The 20,616-nt window shown below is 45.4% G+C and overlaps 1 protein-coding gene across 7 annotated transcripts in view; it reads right to left on the bottom strand.

The window, feature by feature from the left end:
- The window catches only part of LOC139753496 (moesin/ezrin/radixin homolog 1-like), a 204,117-nt gene that overhangs the window by 155,912 nt on the left and 27,589 nt on the right, over positions 1–20,616 (bottom strand). For 2 of the 7 annotated variants that reach the window (XM_071670142.1, XM_071670185.1), the window contains exon 1: positions 8,716–8,937. The exons of 4 other annotated variants lie outside the window; for them this stretch is intronic. The gene's annotated coding sequence lies outside the window, so the exon portion shown is untranslated. Of the gene's footprint in view, positions 1–8,715; positions 8,943–20,616 lie in introns of those variants that run through there. One more of the 7 variants, XM_071670208.1, reaches the window with a different exon arrangement.

The following is a 20,616-nucleotide window of genomic DNA, read 5'->3' as shown; positions in this document are numbered from 1 at the left end:
GTTGTTTAATTTGTTTATGGATGGGGTTGTTAGGGAGGTAAATGCAAGAGTCCTGGAAAGAGGGGCAAGTATGAAGTCTGTTGGGGATGAGAGAGCTTGGGAAGTGAGTCAGTTGTTGTTCGCTGATGATACAGCGCTGGTGGCGGATTCATGTGAGAAACTGCAGAAGCTGGTGACGGAGTTTGGTAAAGTGTGTGGAAGAAGAAAGTTAAGAGTAAATGTGAATAAGAGCAAGGTTATTAGGTACAGTAGGGTTGAGGGTCAAGTCAATTGGGAGGTGAGTTTAAATGGAGAAAAACTGGAGGAAGTGAAGTGTTTTAGATATCTGGGAGTGGATCTGTCAGCGGATGGAACCATGGAAGCGGAAGTGGATCATAGGGTGGGGGAGGGGGCGAAAATTTTGGGAGCCTTGAAAAATGTGTGGAAGTCGAGAACATTATCTCGGAAAGCAAAAATGGGTATGTTTGAAGGAATAGTGGTTCCAACAATGTTGTATGGTTGCGAGGCGTGGGCTATGGATAGAGTTGTGCGCAGGAGGATGGATGTGCTGGAAATGAGATGTTTGAGGACAATGTGTGGTGTGAGGTGGTTTGATCGAGTAAGTAACGTAAGGGTAAGAGAGATGTGTGGAAATAAAAAGAGCGTGGTTGAGAGAGCAGAAGAGGGTGTTTTGAAATGGTTTGGGCACATGGAGAGAATGAGTGAGGAAAGATTGACCAAGAGGATATATGTGTCGGAGGTGGAGGGAACGAGGAGAAGAGGGAGACCAAATTGGAGGTGGAAAGATGGAGTGAAAAGGATTTTGTGTGATCGGGGCCTGAACATGCAGGAGGGTGAAAGGAGGGCAAGGAATAGAGTGAATTGGAGCGATGTGGTATACAGGGGTTGACGTGCTGTCAGTGGATTGAATCAAGGCATGTGAAGCGTCCGGGGTAAACCATGGAAAGCTGTGTAGGTATGTATATTTGCGTGTGTGGACGTGTGTATGTACATGTGTATGGGGGGGGTTGGGCCATTTCTTTCGTCTGTTTCCTTGCGCTACCTCGCAACCGCGGGAGACAGCGACGAGGTATAAAAAAAAAAAAAAAAAAAAAAAATATATATATATATATATATATATATATATATATATATATATATATATATATATATATATATATATATATATATAACCTTTGGCAAAAATTCTTTTATCGGGACTACGTTTTTCCCCTACAAACTGGGACCCCCTAACTCGCCCCCACGAGGGGGGAGGGCCTTGAGAGGCTATATGCCAACCCTTCTCCAGGGATCGTGCCATGAATTCCATTCACACACACACACACACACACGTCAAATATACCGCTAAATGCAATAATATGAGCCAGATAACGTCATGGACGTTTCTCCACATTACCCCATCAGGAAAAAATCCAACCAGTTACTCCTCGACTTAATCATATCCACGGCTGCTCAGTCATGAGGTGAATATGGTGTCAAAAATATTCAAATAACAAGGACATGGTATCAAAAAGCTTCAAATAATGTTGCCATGGTGTCAAAACCTTCGTACATGGACATGGTGTCAAAAAGTTTGAAATAACGTGGTCACGGTGCCAAAAATCTTCAAATAACGTAGTCATGGTGTCAAAAAGTTTGAAATAACGCGGTCATGGTGTCAAAAAAATCTTCACATAACGTGATCATGATGTCAGAAAGCTTGAAACAACGTGGTCATGGTATCAGAAAGCTTCAATAACGTAGTCATGGTGTCAAAAAGCTTGAAATAATGTGGGCATGGTGTCAAAAAGCTTGAAATAATGTGGGCATGGTGCCAAAAAAAACTACAAATAACGTGATCACGGCGTCAGAAAGCCTGAAATAACGTGATCATGGTGTCAAAAGGCTTCAAATAAGGATCATGGTTTCAAAAAGCTTGAAAATACGAAGAACATGAACTATAACTACCTACACTGGGAATACGACACGGACAACCGAGTGATCAAACCAGGTTACTTCAACCACTCCAAAATACATGACCCACTTCTTTATGTAACGTTCTTGCCACCTAGTACACTATGTCAACGCCCTCCAACCTCTCCAGTGCTCATGTCCCTGCCTGAGTCCTGCCCTGTGTGCTCATGCCTGTCCGACACACACACACACACACACACACACACACACAGAGTTCCATGGTGTAACGGTTAGCGTTGCTGACCGTGAATCACACTTGGATCCGTCCGGGTTCGAACCCCGGCCGCGGGGGTCAGTCCACAGTCAATCCTGTATGTTCATCCTCCCCCTGGGGCTAGTCGATAAATGGGTTTCTGGATATCGGCTGGTGTGTGTGTGTGTGTGTGTGTGTGTGTGTGTGTGTGTGTGTGTACACAGAAAATTACAGTCATGGTATAAAAACTCTCAGCCCGTAATACACAAACAGTAATCAACACTACGAGAGGTTCAATCAACCCACAAATAGCGTGCTGCAAATCAGCTGGAGAATTTGTAGCGTCCAGTCACGTGACCCTGCCTGCTCTCCCTGGCGACCGGCAAACACACGACCGAGCCTTTGAAGACAAATGCCCACTTGGCTCTATTTTCTGTTCCTATATTTATAAAGTGATAATACAGAGGAGGAGTATTTCCCAGCGGCTCAGCTCCCAACCTTAATTAAGTCTCCTTCTACGACACGCAGGAGATACGTGGGGGTGGAATCCTTCACAGTAAGAATAAGTGCAGTTATCATACTACGCTGTCGTGCCGACACCAGCACTAAAACACTATAACACTCCGTGGCGCCGGTGATGAAGGCCTTGCAAAGCATCGCTGCCTCCCAAGTCGGCTCGCTTTACCAGCGGCATATATACAACGGGCACCAACCAATAGAGGAAGAGACAAAATCATATGAAACAAAACCACCTCTAAAGACACTTTAAATTCGCACAGTCAAACACACACGCGTTCAAAAGCATGGGGGGTTTGAGCATAGAACCCCCCCTCACTATGCTGTATAAATACGTAACTACAAAAGGAGAGACTGAGGGAGGAAAAGGCGTGTGTCTGATTACTCTATGTGACTGGCAAATATTGTGTAATGGGGAGAGTTCTACGCTCGTGTTGCCCCATTACTTAACCCTGTACTTATGTACTAATTGTTTACTCCTATGTGTATAAATACACACTCACCCACGCCCCAGGCTAAGTGCATATGTGTGTAAATAAATACATAACGGTTTATTGGATGTTGGCAGCCATTAGGCTGATTATATACAGTTAAGGTATCACAGATATTGTAGAACTGGGAGGTCATGATAAGTTACGGGTTAACTAATAATTCACGAGCTTAAGTGTGTGGGTGTGTGTGTGTGTGTGTGTGTGTGTGTGTGTGTATTACCTGTAACGAGGTGGCCTCCATGGATACGAAAAAAAACTACTACCCACGATACAGTACCGGTGGATCACGAACCGGGTCTCCACACTTACGAAAAAGATTTATATCCCTCCTCCTCGAGACATTTCAAAGTGACGAATGACCATTAAAAAAAAAAAGGGCTATTTTACTCTCCCACGATTATCATGGCACACACGTCGAAAATCTACCACTAACAGGATGACAGACAACCTGTAATTAACCTTTTAGTCTGCAGATCACCAGGAGGATTAAAGTCATGGGCGGACGGGAGGCCTGTAAACACTATCAAACCCGAAAATTACACATGACATGACTAACTCCTGCGTGTGTACACAATAACCAAGAGCTTAAGTCCGTGCAACAGTGAACCTTCATTTATATTCATGATGTGCGAAGCCACCCACACCCACCCCTCCCCCGCGCCAAGTTTTCTAAACAAGACATACACGCACCTCATCCTGGCCTCTTAAATTAAACTAAAACAAAATCTTCAAACCGGTTCACGAGCTGATGGCTTAAGGAGTGTACGCAGCCGCAAACTGGTGGTAGGGTGTCGAACCAACAGTACTTTGGGGAAATAAATAATCGTTAACAAAAGGACTATAACTGGCCTATGAAAACGCTGGTCTCTGAAGAGGTGTTATCTGTTATCCACTATTTCTATCTAAGTTAATATTCTAATCCTATCTAAATCGACATTCTAGATGCATGCTCTCGGAAAAAGGCTCCTCCCCCCCCCCCCCCAACCACCCACCTCTCCCTCCGGCTTAAAGAGGACAAGAATGGAAGAAGAAACGCAATTCATTGGGGGTAAAAAAAAAAATGGACCTTTGGCAGGAACGAATGAAAGATTACTTATTGCTTCATCGGCGAAAATACAATTTACCTCGACCACAGCCTATCGGGTCGACTTTTAAAAGTCACCGAGAAAATCGCTCGAGGTGGGATTTGCGAACGTACATACATATCCTTCGTGCACTCCAAACCCGAAGGAAATCCGCATAGTGTACGAAGTGTAAAAAGAAACACCACTTGCTCTGTTACACACCGTAGCCTGGTGAGGGAGGGAGCGTCCCTCGTGACTCACCACCGAGTCAACGTGATGCGTGAATCACTCTCTCTCTCAAGACCTCATTTGTCTTAACAAAGAGCCGACCGCCTCTCCCTCGTCTCCACCCTGCTTCTTCTCCTTCCTAATTAATGATGGACGAAGGATCAATACGGACACTTACCCTGGTGCCCCTACTTCTATTATAGATGAACTTGAGCACGACAGCACCAGCCCTAGAGCAAGGCAGCAACGAGCCACTGAACACGACGACACGACCTTTGACTAGGTCCAAGGCCAAGACCATCGTACCGTCGTGCTCAAGGGTCGTCGTACTGCATCCGCGTTCATTTACTCGAGGTCGTTCCGATGGCTTCACACACGCACGGCCTCGACGTGACGTGGTGCCAAAACGACCATCATCGGAAATACTTCCTCAAGGCCTTACAGGATATGTCCCAAGCCTCTCCTCATTAGCTTATCAGCTTGCAAAACGCCCCATCCCACACTACATCCGGTTGAAGCCCCTTCCCGGAACACCTACAACAATAAGCTGCACAGCATCGAGCAATCTCAACACCGCTGGATATAGAAACATAAACTAAAACAAAGACAAAAGCACACTGACAAAGACATGTATCCACACACACACACACACACACATACACACACACACACACACACAAATGTGTACAGCAACAGACCTCCTCTAATTCGAGGATACTGCCAGCTTCAATTAAACTGAGATATCTCTTAAGCTTAAGGGCCCCACGAGTAGTCGAACCCCCTCTACCCCTCGTACTGTACACGTAACTAAACCCGATGTGATGAGGGCTTCCTCAGCCTCTGGCACACACGGGTGCCAGAAACAAAGATACCACATTTCTACAACAGTTTTGCCTCCACGAATACAATTCCGATCCTCCTTAATGAAACATTACGACATTCACCGGCCGGCAAAACGTATCCACAAGTAGTGTTTTCCGATGTAACATCTGCAGTATACATTGACCGCACATTTTCCGACCCAATCTTCCATTACTGTACACATAAAGAATTCAGTACCATTCTAGTACTCAAGGCCTTGTAAACCTGACCGAAATTTCAGATCCATCGACCCGAAAAAAAATTCACAAGTTGCACAGCTTTGAATGTATAAAGAAACTGTGACAAATCTGATCCAAATAGTTGCCAAAATTTTGGCAATCAAGAAACTAGAGGCTAATTATCACCTTGACAACTTTGTACAAGCGCTGCCTACAGCAAGCTTGTATATATCAATTTTTGTTGTGACAAGGCAATAAATAACCGCAAGTCTAGGATGATCGGCTTCCCGTAGTGAATACCGCACCGTATACACAACATAGCAGGGGCAAACTAAGATCCTTCCCAGCTTGGCAACAGCAAACGTAGAATGGTCATGTCACTTGCATCCTAACCATCCTATCCTCCTCAGCCCCAAGATACGTTAGACGCAGGCAATCGTGTTCTGAAAACCGTTAACAACGACCGGGGTACTACGTAGGGTGACACGTCGTACACCAGAACCCCAAGCAACACCCAGTACACCACAAGACGAAGGTGTGATGGGGGAGTTATTCAATCTTCTGGTGACGTCTGGGAATCGCCAAGTTCAGTCTGTCAAGTCGAAATCCAAAAGGCGAAAAGTCGAACTACAGACAGTTGCTCTTCAGCGTGTCAAACACCTGGCGCGTTACCACTGAATGACTTTCCCGTCACATCACATCACCAATGGAGACAAAAAAAAGTCACGTCTTACCCCAACGAGTTCTTATCTTTTCTTCACTCTCCTTGAGCAAGGCCGCGTAACCCTTATACATGATGGCCTGGAGACCAAACCGTTAATACGGTTAATACGTACCAAAGGAACAAATATCCAGCTGATGAGCCTTAGTTCTATTCTAATAAAACACACAATTAGCGATTAAATATAAAACTATATATATATATATATATATATATATATATATATATATATATATATATATATATATATATATATATATAAAACTGCGATAACTGTACAAATGTCACCTTCAGTCGCGCTGATTGCGCATGGGTTCTAAACACAGTCGGCGGTTCTTCGAGCACTCCCAACACGTCACTTATCCTATCATCAGCCTGCATCCCACACGACCAGATGTGAGGGCATGTTGGCTATCACCTAACCATGCAACAATGGCAGTTCGATGATGCCTTGTCTACTTCACAGGCCGGGCACGCAGCACGCACCGCTATCCCCGGGTACAAGATCGGGGGTTCGGACGCTCTATAACCTAACGGCAGTTCGATGTTCTCCCTGGACTCCAGGTCTCCATACACCCGTCCCTGCCCAAAGTCTGTCTTAAAGACCTAAACGGTGTGGGTGTGTTCTCTTTAGTTTTAACCTGTCCCTTAAAACATGAGCAGTGGTTCCACGTTCCACCTGACAGGTGTGTGTGTGTGTGTTGTCAAAACCTGACCGAGGGCTGTGTGTGCTGGCAAGACTGATTTCAGGAGCCAAGCGTCATGTGGGTATAGTTTGGCATCATCTGCCTCGTTGTTATCATTACCAGTCACACCTCGGTATAGCCACTCCCCCACACTGCCAATCCTCGCCAGTGTACCTGTCCTTTAGCAACAACCTGTCCCAATCCCTCACACTTGGCTGTCTTGGCCTCTTCTCCCCTCACACTTTGTACGACCCCCTCAAACCTTGCTATCTTGCCCACCCTCACACACTGCTATCCTGCCCCCTCTTCACACCTTGCTGCCTTTCTACCCCCTCACACATTGCTACCCCCTCCATTTCTCACGCTACTACAGTACGCCATAACCGTAACAATAGATCTCTGTATCTTAATATAATCCTGTACACAAGCCTCGAGGAACGAGTTTGGCCCTACGATACAGATGACCTTCCTCGATAGCGTCCCATCATCGAACTGACCCAGATGTTGGATATTTCAAAGTATGATCCCTAAAATTATGGTGGCATCGGAGGATACGTGACTATCAATAATGCCCACAAGGCGGCAGTATGTGGTTGGGAGTCTCCCAAAGCCCCGGCCGACGATTCGCCTTGAGGGCGCCCCAGGGAAGTAATCCCAGACACACACAGTGGTTGGCAGCCAGTCAGGTTTACCCACTGGTGACACCAGGATCAGGAGAGAGGACTGGCCAGTTTCACATGATTATCACGTTTCTCGCTCCAGTCACCCTAGCCAGACAGCCGGCGACACACCTTCAATTACCTGCCCACATTCTCATTATCTCATGACTGCAAACAAAACTTCGCCAACCTAAACAAAAGCATACGTCAAGAAAATCAACTCCCTAATTCACTCACTCCTGCAAACAACTACGTCCACCCATACATAGGACACGCCTTGGAAATCGACACTCTCCATGCCTCACTAGTGCAAACACCTGCAGAAGAGGATACGAAGGGAGAAGCAACAAAAGCCATTATATACTCCCAGGAAATACATGTATACGTGCCGAGTGGAAGAAAGTCTTGGAGATGAGGCACTTGAACTGAGAGAGAGTTGTGGTCAGGGGGAAATATGAGGAAGAGCGGTGGTGGTGTGACCAGGGCCACACACCACCACCATCCACCACACTCACACACCCTCCATGGCCCGGGCCACATCCTTTAGTATACACACAGACCAAGTCTGAGTTTACCATTTACCGTACTCTCATAAATGGAGCTCACACATCTAGTCTACTCTGGAGCTGTTTGATAATATTTGGTAACCTTTAAATTCTCTCTAATATCTAAAGATAACATTCACACACACACACACACACACACACACACACACACACACACACACACACATACACACACACACACACACACACTAATCTTGCACATAAATTATGAAAGTTCAACTCGTGTGTTGGTGATCATGCTTTCCACGTCACAAGACTGTAACCTCAGGCAACTTGTAACCCTGCCCTTCCCTCCCTGCCATCAAGACTGGGGTGGGAAGGGGAGGGGGTGCCATGATGCACGACAACCCCCAGCCCAGCAAGACCCAGGACGTCCCTGCTCCAGTCACCAACACCGCCATACACCTCACCTGAGTTGTCACACGTCTCGATAAAATAAAATAGAAAAAAAAAAATCCCTGGTCTTCCGTTACCCGTAACAGACTCGTTGATCGTTCAACACCAACAAAATAACCAACAAGAGCAGCATATGACTTTGTGCCAATTCACCATAACTGAGGAGGTTATGGAACTGTTATCAAACAGTCGTGGAATTTACCTTAACTTGGGGTGCTTCCCCGCTTTGGTAGCTTGCAACAGAAGCAGCAGCTGTCGCTGGTCAGGTCATACGGCAGGTGGCGCGGCGCGCGCTGCCGATCCTACACGAAAATATATCCCACACCAAGTCTATCGCACCGCACCGGTCGATCGACCCAATGCGCCTCTCACCCGACAGGACCCTCGCCGGCACGACCCAATGCGACGACCCAGTCGCAGCGCCTACACCTGTATGGACGATGTTACCACAATCACGTTCCACGACACACTGAACGTTCCGGTAGCATACAAGATCAGCGGAGAAGGGGTGGAGCGGGGCCAGGGGAGTGGGGCGGCCGGGCGGGCAGGCAGTTGGACCGGTATGAGTGAGAGCCGAGCAGGGAGAGTGGGAGGAAGAGAGGGTGGGGGTAGAGGAGAGAGGATCCCCCCAGAGGCCGCTTCATACTAAATGTTACACACGCTCACAAAACCCCCAGAGTGAAACTGTGACGAAACACGAAGAGGTGAAAGCACTAGACCACAAATCAGGCAAATGTGAAAAAAAAAATAAAAGGCGCGACATCAGCGTAAAAAATAAATAAATAAAATACTTTTAAGTTAAATGTTAGTGTTGGAGAAGCTGAACCAGATGGACGAGTGTGAATAATAACAATGGTGCAGCAGAAGCAGGTGGTGTCCTACTGCTGCTGCTGCACCAAGAATAAAACTGGGTCAGTGTGGCGGGCGAGCGGCCCGCGGCGGCCGCTTCCAATGAACAGTACTAAACGTCATCATCAGCCAGCGTCAGGCAGCCGGCCGGCCACAAACACAGTCACGGCAGGCCCACCGCAGCGGCAGGCGAGCGATGACGACCACGAGCGGAGCGTGAGGAGCAGCAGGCCGATGGAGAGAGGAAGAGAAGCGTGAGGAGCCGCAGGCCGATGGAGAGAGGAAGAGAACCCTCCCAACAGGTTTGATTGTGTCTGATACACACACAAAACTTGCGCCGCTCAATCAAACCCGTCTCCAACGGCTTAATCAGTCACTCACATTTTATCATTCCCACGTAACAAACAACGACTAAACCACAACGACCACCTTACTCGACGACCCGCCTCCTGCCTCCAGGCCGGCCAGACACAATAATTCTAAAGAACCAAACGGCGTATGGCCGGTCCGTCCGTGCCAACTCTCGGGCCTTTAATAAATCCTACCGCCATAGCCTTCACGGCCCCGGTCAAGGTCGCCACCCCTCTCTTCCTCCACCCCCCCCCCCTTCAACACACACCTTAACCCTCCCCCACACCCTCATACTCAACCTTACATTCCGCACGCACCCTTTATGTTAAATTTAACGATAACTTATTCCAAGGTGATCACGTATCGATTCCGAACAAGTTACCTACTTCCAAGTGATCTTGAAAAGCTTCTCTACTCCTACCTGAGCCCCACACCCACCGCAATACCACATATACCATCGTGGCAACACGCACTAACCCTGACCATACCCACTTCATGATGAACCCTGTAAACTTTAGCAACTTGCATCAACGACACCCACTGAGAAACCCGACCCACACACGCACGGTACAAGCCTCACCTGTCACAGCACCCACTGTAACAACTGGCCACTATATCCACTTTAAAACCCGACATTTACACCCACTAACACACCCACTGTACCATATCTGCCGTTAGCACCCAGCTTACCCATAACCAAAGTATCACCACCACACCAGACACAGCAAAGCCCACGGCACCAAACCATTTACCGGAACTGCCTCCACCACACAATTACAGGTACATCCCCCAACACAACCCACCATATCCATTCTTAACACCCACCGAACTCATCACCGTAAACCCATCATACCATCCTGTAATCCACAATACCTAGCGTGTCTTGCCACACTCCAGAACTTTTACCCCGTAACCTTCTAAGTGGTTGCTTACAAGAGTAAGCGACTAAAATGCTACATCCGATGGAACGGAGCAGAGACGTTCCTACCTGCCGTAAAGGCGGTAGGGATGGAGGAGCAGGAAGAGGAGGAAGGAGGAGTGAAGGTGATATAAGGGAGCCTCCTTCAACCCTACCACCACCCCCTGGGGTGTGGGAGGCGGCGGCGTCAACACCCAGAATACCAACAGGAAGTACGAACGTCACCGCTCACCACCGATTGCACCCTCATCAATATAAGAACGCCACGCCTCGTCACCACTACCATATACATACCTCGACCAATCCAACTACAGTGTAGGTATAACAAATTCGTTAAACTCACAGTTATACTGGTATAGTAGAAATATAAAATGAAAGTACATGATGCAGCATAATATACTGACTAATGTCCGTTAATAATGCACACTATTATCACTGAAAACTTTGTAAAGCTGTACTGTTGTAAATAATAAGTGTACACAAAGAACATAAAAGACTCCATTCAAGGTTACAGCAATCAATAATGAAACAATACATAGAAAACAGCAATCTATGTTGGAACATCAAAACTTACAAGTTAATCAACTTCATAGTTAAACATACCACGACCAACAATGTGCTTACTATACACAATAAAAACAAAACAGAAACAAAAAAAGTGAACAAATGCTATATTTCTAGTCTTTTCCATCCCCACTAACATCAACCCAACTCTTAGCAGAAAATCTGTGCTTCAGTAGAAGTTTCGAACTCATATTTCCCGAACACTAAATACATCTAACAAGAGATGACTTGAGGGAAAAACAAAGAACAATCCAGCCAGATGGTAACTCTACACAAGACACAGACAAAATGAGAGATCCGCGTATGGCAACACTGGAGCCGCGGATAGTTTCATATCTTAAGTCATTGATTTTAATCAATTCTTAGCTCTATTTACAAACTTTTCACATTTTCAAGGTGCTCCTACAGCACTGAAAATTCTTTTTTTCTGCAAGTCAAACCTAAATATTCAATAAAAAATACGACGTGCTGCCTATTAGTTAACTAAGATGCCTTACCAATTTTAGCGGTACTAGTTTTTAAATAGAAATTCCTCCAATTTCTGCGTACCTAGAGTATTGCCAACTTCACAGAAAAAAAAAAAAACACGTTTAACGAGTCTGTACCATTTCCAAGAACTTTAGTAGCTGATTTTTCTTTTGTCATTTTATGATTCTCAACACAGTAGTAATATAGAGAGAGGAAATTACGACGTCAGAATATTAAAAGTGTAACCGCACGTGTACAGATAAATATACAGCCTAGCTCCGTGGCATCCTCCCAATCACCCCCCACCCCAAGGCCAACTCCATACGAGGAACACCCCCCCCCCCTCCCCCCGCCTTACCAACACAATGTTCAGTAACTCTACGCAGTTTCTCGTACAGTGGGACGCAAGACAGACGCATTCTTTAAACTTTTTTGCTCAGGGTTTTCCTCGTGAGTGACAGCAGATTATAGACAAATAAAAATAAACTTCGATATATAACCATTCATGCTAATAAGCATTAATGAAAGACATAGGAAAAAATTACCTCCCATCACCTACCCTTAGCGAGTTAGGATAGAGCTTCTAAACAAAGGAGTGTGTGTTAACATACATACATTTATTAACCATCGAATGCCATAAGTTTAAGTTTATACAAAAAAAAATCGAGGCCACACTAATGAGTCTGAAGAAAGAAGTGATGATCAAAGTTTGAGAAACACTGCCCTAAAGCATTTAATATCCATTAACGGTATCATGTTGCCGCCAGACTCATACTGAGTAATTAACTGTAAAATAACAAATTACCAGCATAATTAACCCCTTGGGCACAACAGCAAGGCCTTGCCGTCGTGCTCAGGGGTAGTACCGCTGAGTAAAATCATCGTACCGTCGTGATCAGGGGTAGTACCGTTGTGCCATAGTATCGTACCGTCGCACCATTGTGCTCAAGTGCCGTGCGCCATCGTGCTCAAGGGGTCGTACATGAAAATCCTAGAACATATCCCGCGCTCCATAACCTATAGAAACCCATACCTTTCCTCTTTCCCATTTTTATAAATACGGCACGTACATTTCTTCCTTATTCTTATAAATACTATAAAAAAATATTAAAAGCCCCGATTACCCAGCCGAAACAAACTGCTTACACAGGGGATCCATCTGCGGACCAGCCCCTCCAAGCCAAACATTTACACAACGTCTGTGAGACTGGAGGGGAAGTTGTTTTCAGTTTATAGTTGCTAGCGGCACCTTGCAATCAGATCTCGGCGCTCTGTTCTGCACCGAACTTCAACAATACGTTCATGAACACAAATATATTCTCAAGTTCGTTTTCTAAATGCTAATGTAGCGGTAAAGGAAAACTGTATCTGATACAAGCCTTTCAAAACGGATGTCATCAAAGGTATTAAAAGCATAACGTAACATAACTTGAGGTTCCCGTACACTTTGAAAAAGCATATTAACCCCTTTAGCACGAAGGTGGGGGGCCCTTGGGGGATGATGAAACGACCTTTGACCTACCCTTTACGGGTCAGGTCAGTTATGACCTCTGAGTATGGTGGGATGATCCCTGACCTGACCCCAAAAGCCAGACCATCATGATCAAGAACCGTACCTTTCGTACTCAAGCGTAGTATCGTCGTACTCAAGAATAGTACCGTCGTACTCTAGGGTAGTACCGTCGTACTCAAAGAGCGCCCCGTCGTACTCATGTCTCGTACCCTCGGGTTCACGGATGGTATCGTCGTGCACACTGCTCGTGCTCTTGTATTCAAGGATCCTACCATCGTACCAAAGCACTTAACGTTAGTGCCTTCGTGCTCAAGGGTAAAACCATCGTACTCACAAGCTCGTTATATCAATTTCAAAGCTCGTAACACAGGACTCGAAGTTCGAAACGTCAAACTCAAGACCCGTAGCGTCTAACTCGAGGCTAGAATCGCCGTACTCAAGGAGGCCCATCCTAATCACTCGTAGGGGGCCACGCTGCACGTGTCGTATCTCCTGAACTAATGGTGGGGTAAAAGCTCAGCTGGATATAGCACCCAGTATCAAGTGGCAATGTAAGGGGGGCTCCCAGGACCGACTCACCGTCTGTCGCTTTACACCACCATGTTTTCGTACGCTCACGGAGCAGTAGGACAAAAATTAAATCAATGAGTTATTTTCTGCATAGCACTTCAGGTTATATATATATATATATATATATATATATATATATATATATATATATATATATATATATATATTTCCTTCATACTATTCGCCATTTCCCGCGTTAGCGAGGTAGCGTTAAGAGCAGAGGACAGAGCCTTTGAGGGATATCCTCACTTGGCCCCCTTCTCTGTTCCTTCTTTTGGAAAATCAAATACGAGAGGGGAGGATTTCCAGCCTCCCCCCCCCGCTCCCTCCACCTTTAGTCGCCTTCTACGACACGCAGGGAATACGAGGAATGTATTCTTTCTCCCCTATCCCCAAGGATAATATATACATTTCTTTTTTCTAAACTATTCGCCATTTCCCGCGTTAGCGAGGTAGCGTTAAGAACAGAGGAATGGGCCTTTGAGGGAATATCCTTACCTGGCCCCGTTCTCTGTTCCTTTTGGAAAATTAAAAAAAAATAATGAGAAGGGAGTATTTTCAGCCCCCCGCTCCCTCCCCTTTTAGTCGCCTTCTACGACACGCAGGGAATACGTGGGAAGTATTCTTTCTCCCCTATCCCCAGGGATAATATATACATATATTATATATATATATATAATACTTCCTGTGTAGCGCAGTAGCGACAGGAATGGATGAAGGCAGCAAATATGAATATATACAAGTGAATAGATGTATGTATCTGTGTATGTATATGTATACGGTATGTATATGAGTGTGGGCGTATATATATATATATATATATATATATATATATATATATATATATATATATATATATATATATATATATATATATATACCAAACAATACAAGAGGCAATAACATGCAATATGCTAACCAACTGCATGTTTACGAGTGCAAACACCATGGAGATACAAGTGCTTATCAACCTGTTTAGAGTGACCCTTGAACACGTCGATACGACCCATGGATTTAATGGCCTGTCCTCTGACCACCCCAAGGGTCGTACAATCGTGCTCATGAGACTTGTAAGTTCTTACATGGAAAGGATGAGTGATGGGGGTGGTAAAGAGTAGCGGTGGTGGGTGGGGGGGTAAAGATTATGTCCCTGAAACGCCCAGTGTTGGGTGTAGGGCCGCCGTAAGGTACGTAGCAAGAAACTTGTTGACATCATCATCTTAATATAGCAGTGATTGAAACACCGTCGTGTCCACCCCTTCCTGTCTGTCGCAAATCACACACACTTCCAGCGACCACTACAGCTAGAGAATCACTGTTCGGTGCTCTCTCTCTCTCTCTCTCTCTCTCTCTCTCTCTCTCTCTCTCTCTCTCTCTCTCTCTCTCTCTCTCTCCTCACCAGCATGCCGTCCAGCAACTGATGGATCTGGGCTTTCAGCCGTGATAGTCAGTCAAGTGCTTTAAGAGCGTACGGAAAAACCTGTCTTGAAGAGACCAATAAATACCTCCGTCGGAGATCCATGACCCCCGGGTCACGGTCAGCAGTGATCACACTGTTCAAAACACCCAACACTATAAGAAAAATGCCTCAAAATACTACCACTGGCCATGGACATTCTTCCATTAGCCTTTATTCTCAGTCACTTTCTCTTACTTAGTCATTTATTTTCCTCTTTCATACATCTTCCCGCTGTGTGCTTTTTTTTAAAGATTCTGATTACCGTTATCACAGCAAAATATTTTCTTCATTCTCTCTCGCATCATCTCCATAGCTCAACAATTCTAAACCCTTCGCTGCGTCTCCATTCCATCTCGTTAATCAGTTCCATCTACCCCCACTTTTTCCCCGATCTTCCCCACATCATTCATTTCCCTCACTGTCTCTCCTCTTATCCTTCCATCTCATCTCATCTCATCATCTCTCCTTCCTCATCCTTGCACCTCATCATAAACCACTCAGCTATTCCCACCTCCCTCCACCAACCGACGTTTTCCTTTTTCCTAGCCCCTTCTGGCATGACTCAGCTTCTGACGTCAGCCCAGGAGGTACCACTGTACTCGCCTGGCTGGCAGCACGGACGAACTGTTGGTTAGTTATAGTGTCGGGATTTAGAATCGATCAAAAATGTCAGGAGTCATGAAGGTCGCCAACGTCATTATAAATATAACAATACGAGGAATCCTGAACGCCAACGGGAGTTCAAGACCATTCAAAGGCCACATTCAGTTATGTAAAAGGTCCTGGGGGGGCGGAGGGAGGTGGGCTCTACCACCTGAGGGTAGCACCGGCACAGGTCGGGGCGGGTCGTAATGCTATAGCCCCTGGCACACTTGCACGGTTTCCAACCTTATCCATCTTCGCCCAAACACCTGCCGAGCCAGAACACCTCTTCCGTAAAGGTAAACCTCTCCTCTTGAGAACACGACACAACGCACCATCCTTGACGTGCGTCGACCATTTGGTCTTTGACCTAACCCCCTCATTTGGTTGGACAGAGGATTGTATCCTAAAGGTCGGACCGCTGTGCTCAAATAATGCAATACTCTATATTGACGCAATTTCTTATTTCTTTTCGTCCTACACTATTTCTTTGAGGAATAACGCAACTTGTCACCATCTACGTATTTCCCTTGACGCATTATATAATCTTCATATTTTCCCATACTAACACTACTCTCTCCCACCCTCACTACAGCACAAGAAAACGATCAGGTCATTTCACCGATTGTCTGGCACAGTTACATCCCACGACACATTAAAAGACAAAATCATGTGTGAGTTCGGCCTTTGGTTTCTGTGGAGAGTCGTCTCCATCTTCCTGAGAGAGAGAGAGAGAGAGAGAGAGGCGGGGGCTAATGTTCAGTGTTCACTCAAATGATACTCCAATACGGCTTAAAAAGGATAGTTCCAATTATCTATCTTAATGTTACAAAAAGGCGGAGAAACCTGATCGTATTCTTTCATCTGTATCGACGCGCGCCATTTTTAAAGTCCTCGGGTTGGACACACACACACACACACGAGTGTTCGTCACACGGGGAGGTGCTGTGTGCAGGTGTGTGTGTGTGTACATACCCCTCTCGCAAGACCTAGCCTCCCGCCGCCGCCTCAGCCCAGCGCCCTCCCTGACCCCTTCAGGTCTCGGCCCACCGGCCAGAGGCAACCCACACTGTCAAGGATACCCAGGTGTTGCCTACCTCAACTAGTACGTCACGACTCACATATATCAACTTGGTACGACTCCTCAGCTCATCGGTACGACCCTTGCGCACACGACTGTGGTACGTGCGACCCCCTTATCTACGAGGGCCTGGTTGGTCCTCTCAAATATCAGGTCAAAGGCCCAGCCAGCGTACTCAATGGCCATACCATCGTCACTCAAGGGGACGCCAGACCTTAGTAACATACATACTCCTCCCCCACCATGAAGTACATGTTTAAGACACCGGCACGCATGTATGATCTCATCCTCTCGCACTGGGGCCTCGGCGATGTACAATTAACCCTGCGGATATCAAATCTTTCCTAGAGATTATGTCACAGACAACCATAACCACCGTACGAATATATATATATATATATATATATATATATATATATATATATATATATATATATATATATATATATATATTCGCCATATCCTGCGTTGGCGAGGTAGCGTTAAGAACAGAGGACTGAGCCTTTGATGGAATATCCTCACTCGGCCCCCTTCTCTGTCCCTTCTTCTGGAAAATTGAAAACGGGGGGGGGATTTGCAGTTCCCCGCTCCCTCCCCTTTCAGTCGCCTTCTACGACACGCAGGGAATACGTGGGAAGTATTCTTTCACCCCTACCCCCAGGGATAATACACACACACACACACACACACACACACACACACACACACACATATATATATATATATATATATATATATATATAAAATTTGGGTATCACAGGTTCTGTACATGTATCACTATGACCATGTGCCATTAGACAAATGACTTCCATTGAAATGCCACGAGTAGTGCGTGTGAGTAAACTGCGGGAAAAATCGCAGAAGAAAGGAATTACTGAAGTAAACACAGAACTCAGTGTACCATACAGTGCTTTACCCTGAAGCACCACTAGTGATTCCCCCCCCCCCAACACACACACACACACACACACACAAAGCCTCGGATGTTCAGTGGTAAGCGCCGCGAGCCACAAATCTAACGGGCCCGGGTTCGAAAATCCCAACCAGTGCAACCAGACCACAACGCGCCAACACAGCTGTTCATCCTCCTATTTTGGGGCTGCTCGATAAATAGGGGTTACCTGGCGTGAGCTGGGGGTGTGTATAGGTGTACACACACACACATGGTAAATGCGAATAAAAAGAAGAGACTGGGCAAGATCCAGGGTAAATGTCTTTGTCCCCTCAACTAAAAAATACTACTCCAGCTGTAATCAAACATACTTCAAACAAATCAAACCAGGTGATTACAATAGTTCGGAGCATGATACACTCACTTCACCCACACGTACGATAGAAGAAGTCATGACAGTTACCAAGACTCGAGCCACCACCGTACATGGTTTGATATTTGACCTACACCGCCATTCAGCAAGCATCATCCACAGAGCACTGTCTGCATCGCCGTTGATCTGACCATTAAAGGTCAGGTCAAGACGCCCAGGCCATCATACCCCAGGGGTCGTGCTCAAATGGGAGTTAAATATCTTTCGATATCCAATAACTCGACATTAGTATAGTTCTTACTGTACAAATTCGCTCTAAACTGGGCAATGTTAAGAGTCACACATCAGAACACACTCACAACAGCTGACCCGACAAACCCCGACAATTAGTCCACCACATCATATAGTGTGTCTTAAACCTCCCAACTAATCATGCAGCATTCATCATTTACTTTCAGTTCAAGTAATGTTCAAACTGAGTCCAGACTTCTCACTCACCTTGTACACACACACACACACACACACACACACACACACACACACATTAGGATGTCCATTAAATAGACTTTCTAGACACACACACACACACACACACACATACACACACACACACACACACACTAGAACGTCCATTAAACAGACTTTCTAGACACACACACATTAGGACGTCCATTAAAGAGACTTTCTAGACACACACACACACACACACACACACACACACACACACACACACACACACATTAGGACGTCCATTAAATAGACTTTCTAGACAAACACACACTTTAACTGGGCACCGTGGCTCCCAGAACGGGCACACGGCATCCCGACATCCTCCGTGGCATTTCCCAAAGGAGGGCATGATTCAGTGCTCAGCGTGGGAGAGGGGAAAGGTCATGTGGGGATCCTGACTCTCGAAGATCCTAACACAGACAATATGTGGTGTTGTGGCTGCTGTCCTACTAAAACACACACACACACACACACACACACACACACACACACACACACACACACACGACCTTACATCACTAAAGAACGGTACATGAAACGATCATGTACATCAAAATGTCGAATACTAATGCTACTACTTACTAGCACTACTATTACTACTGTTGTCACTACTAATCAGCACTACTACCATTATCATTACTACTGCTATTACCACTGTTGCTACTACTAACTAGTATACTACTATCATTACCACTGTTGCTACTACTAACTAGTACTACTACTACTACTATTACCACTGTTGTTACTACTAACTAGTACTACTATTACCACTGTTGTTACTACTAACTAGTACTACTACTACTACTATTACCACTGGTGTTACTACTAACTAGTACTACTATTACCACTGTTGTTACTACTAACTAGTACTACTACTACTACCACTGGTGTTACTACTAACTAGTACTACTATTACCACTGTTGTTACTACTAACTAGTACTACTATTACCACTGTTGTTACTACTAACTAGTACTACTACTACTACTATTACCACTGGTGTTACTACTAACTAGTACTACTATTACCACTGTTGTTACTACTACCTAGTGCTACAACAATTATTCTTAATAGTACTACTACAATTATTACCATTACTGTTGATGTTACTACTAACTAGTATTACCACTACTATTGCCACTGTGGTTACTACTACTAGTACTATTACCACTGTTATTACTACTAACCAGTAACACTACTACTACTACTATTACCACTGTTGTTACTACTAACCAGTACTACCACTACTACTACTATTACCCCTGTAGTTACTACTAACCAGTAATACTACTACTATTACCCCTGTAGTTACTACTAACCAGTAATACTACTACTATTACCCCTTGTAGTTACTACTAACCAGTAATACTACTACTATTACCCCTGTAGTTACTACTAACCAGTAATACTACTACTACTACTACCAAGCATATACTTCCCATGTGGTGCACAGGATGGGGGCACATTAAGCCCTCCGTTAGGCTACACAGGACTGACCATCACCATCAATGAACAACATCCCCACCTCCCTGACAACGGGGATAATAAGAAATATCCCACGGGAAATACAAATCCATCACCCTTCACGTACACACACACACACACCACAATCCACCACCCCAGGCGACCGCAAATGCCAGCCACACACCCCTACACCGATGGGGCCAACCGACACACCTCTACACAGTTCTTTACCTTTTGCTATATCTCTATCTGTTCTTTATCCTTTGCTATATCCATCTGTTCTCTAACTGCGGCACAGACTTTCCCGTGTAACATAGTCAGTATTGGGTTACTGCGCCGTGATTTGGCTACGACAGCTGAATGCAAGCACCAACAAAGGACAGCGGTGCACAAATGCACGACGAACACCCTCGTGAATGGCGTGAGTGGACGTTCGACAGGTGCGGTCA

The sequence above is a fragment of the Panulirus ornatus genome, chromosome 2 (genome assembly GCF_036320965.1).
Source record: "Panulirus ornatus isolate Po-2019 chromosome 2, ASM3632096v1, whole genome shotgun sequence".
Taxonomy (NCBI): Eukaryota; Metazoa; Arthropoda; class Malacostraca; order Decapoda; family Palinuridae; genus Panulirus; species Panulirus ornatus.
This window is presented reverse-complemented; position numbering and strand designations above follow the sequence as displayed.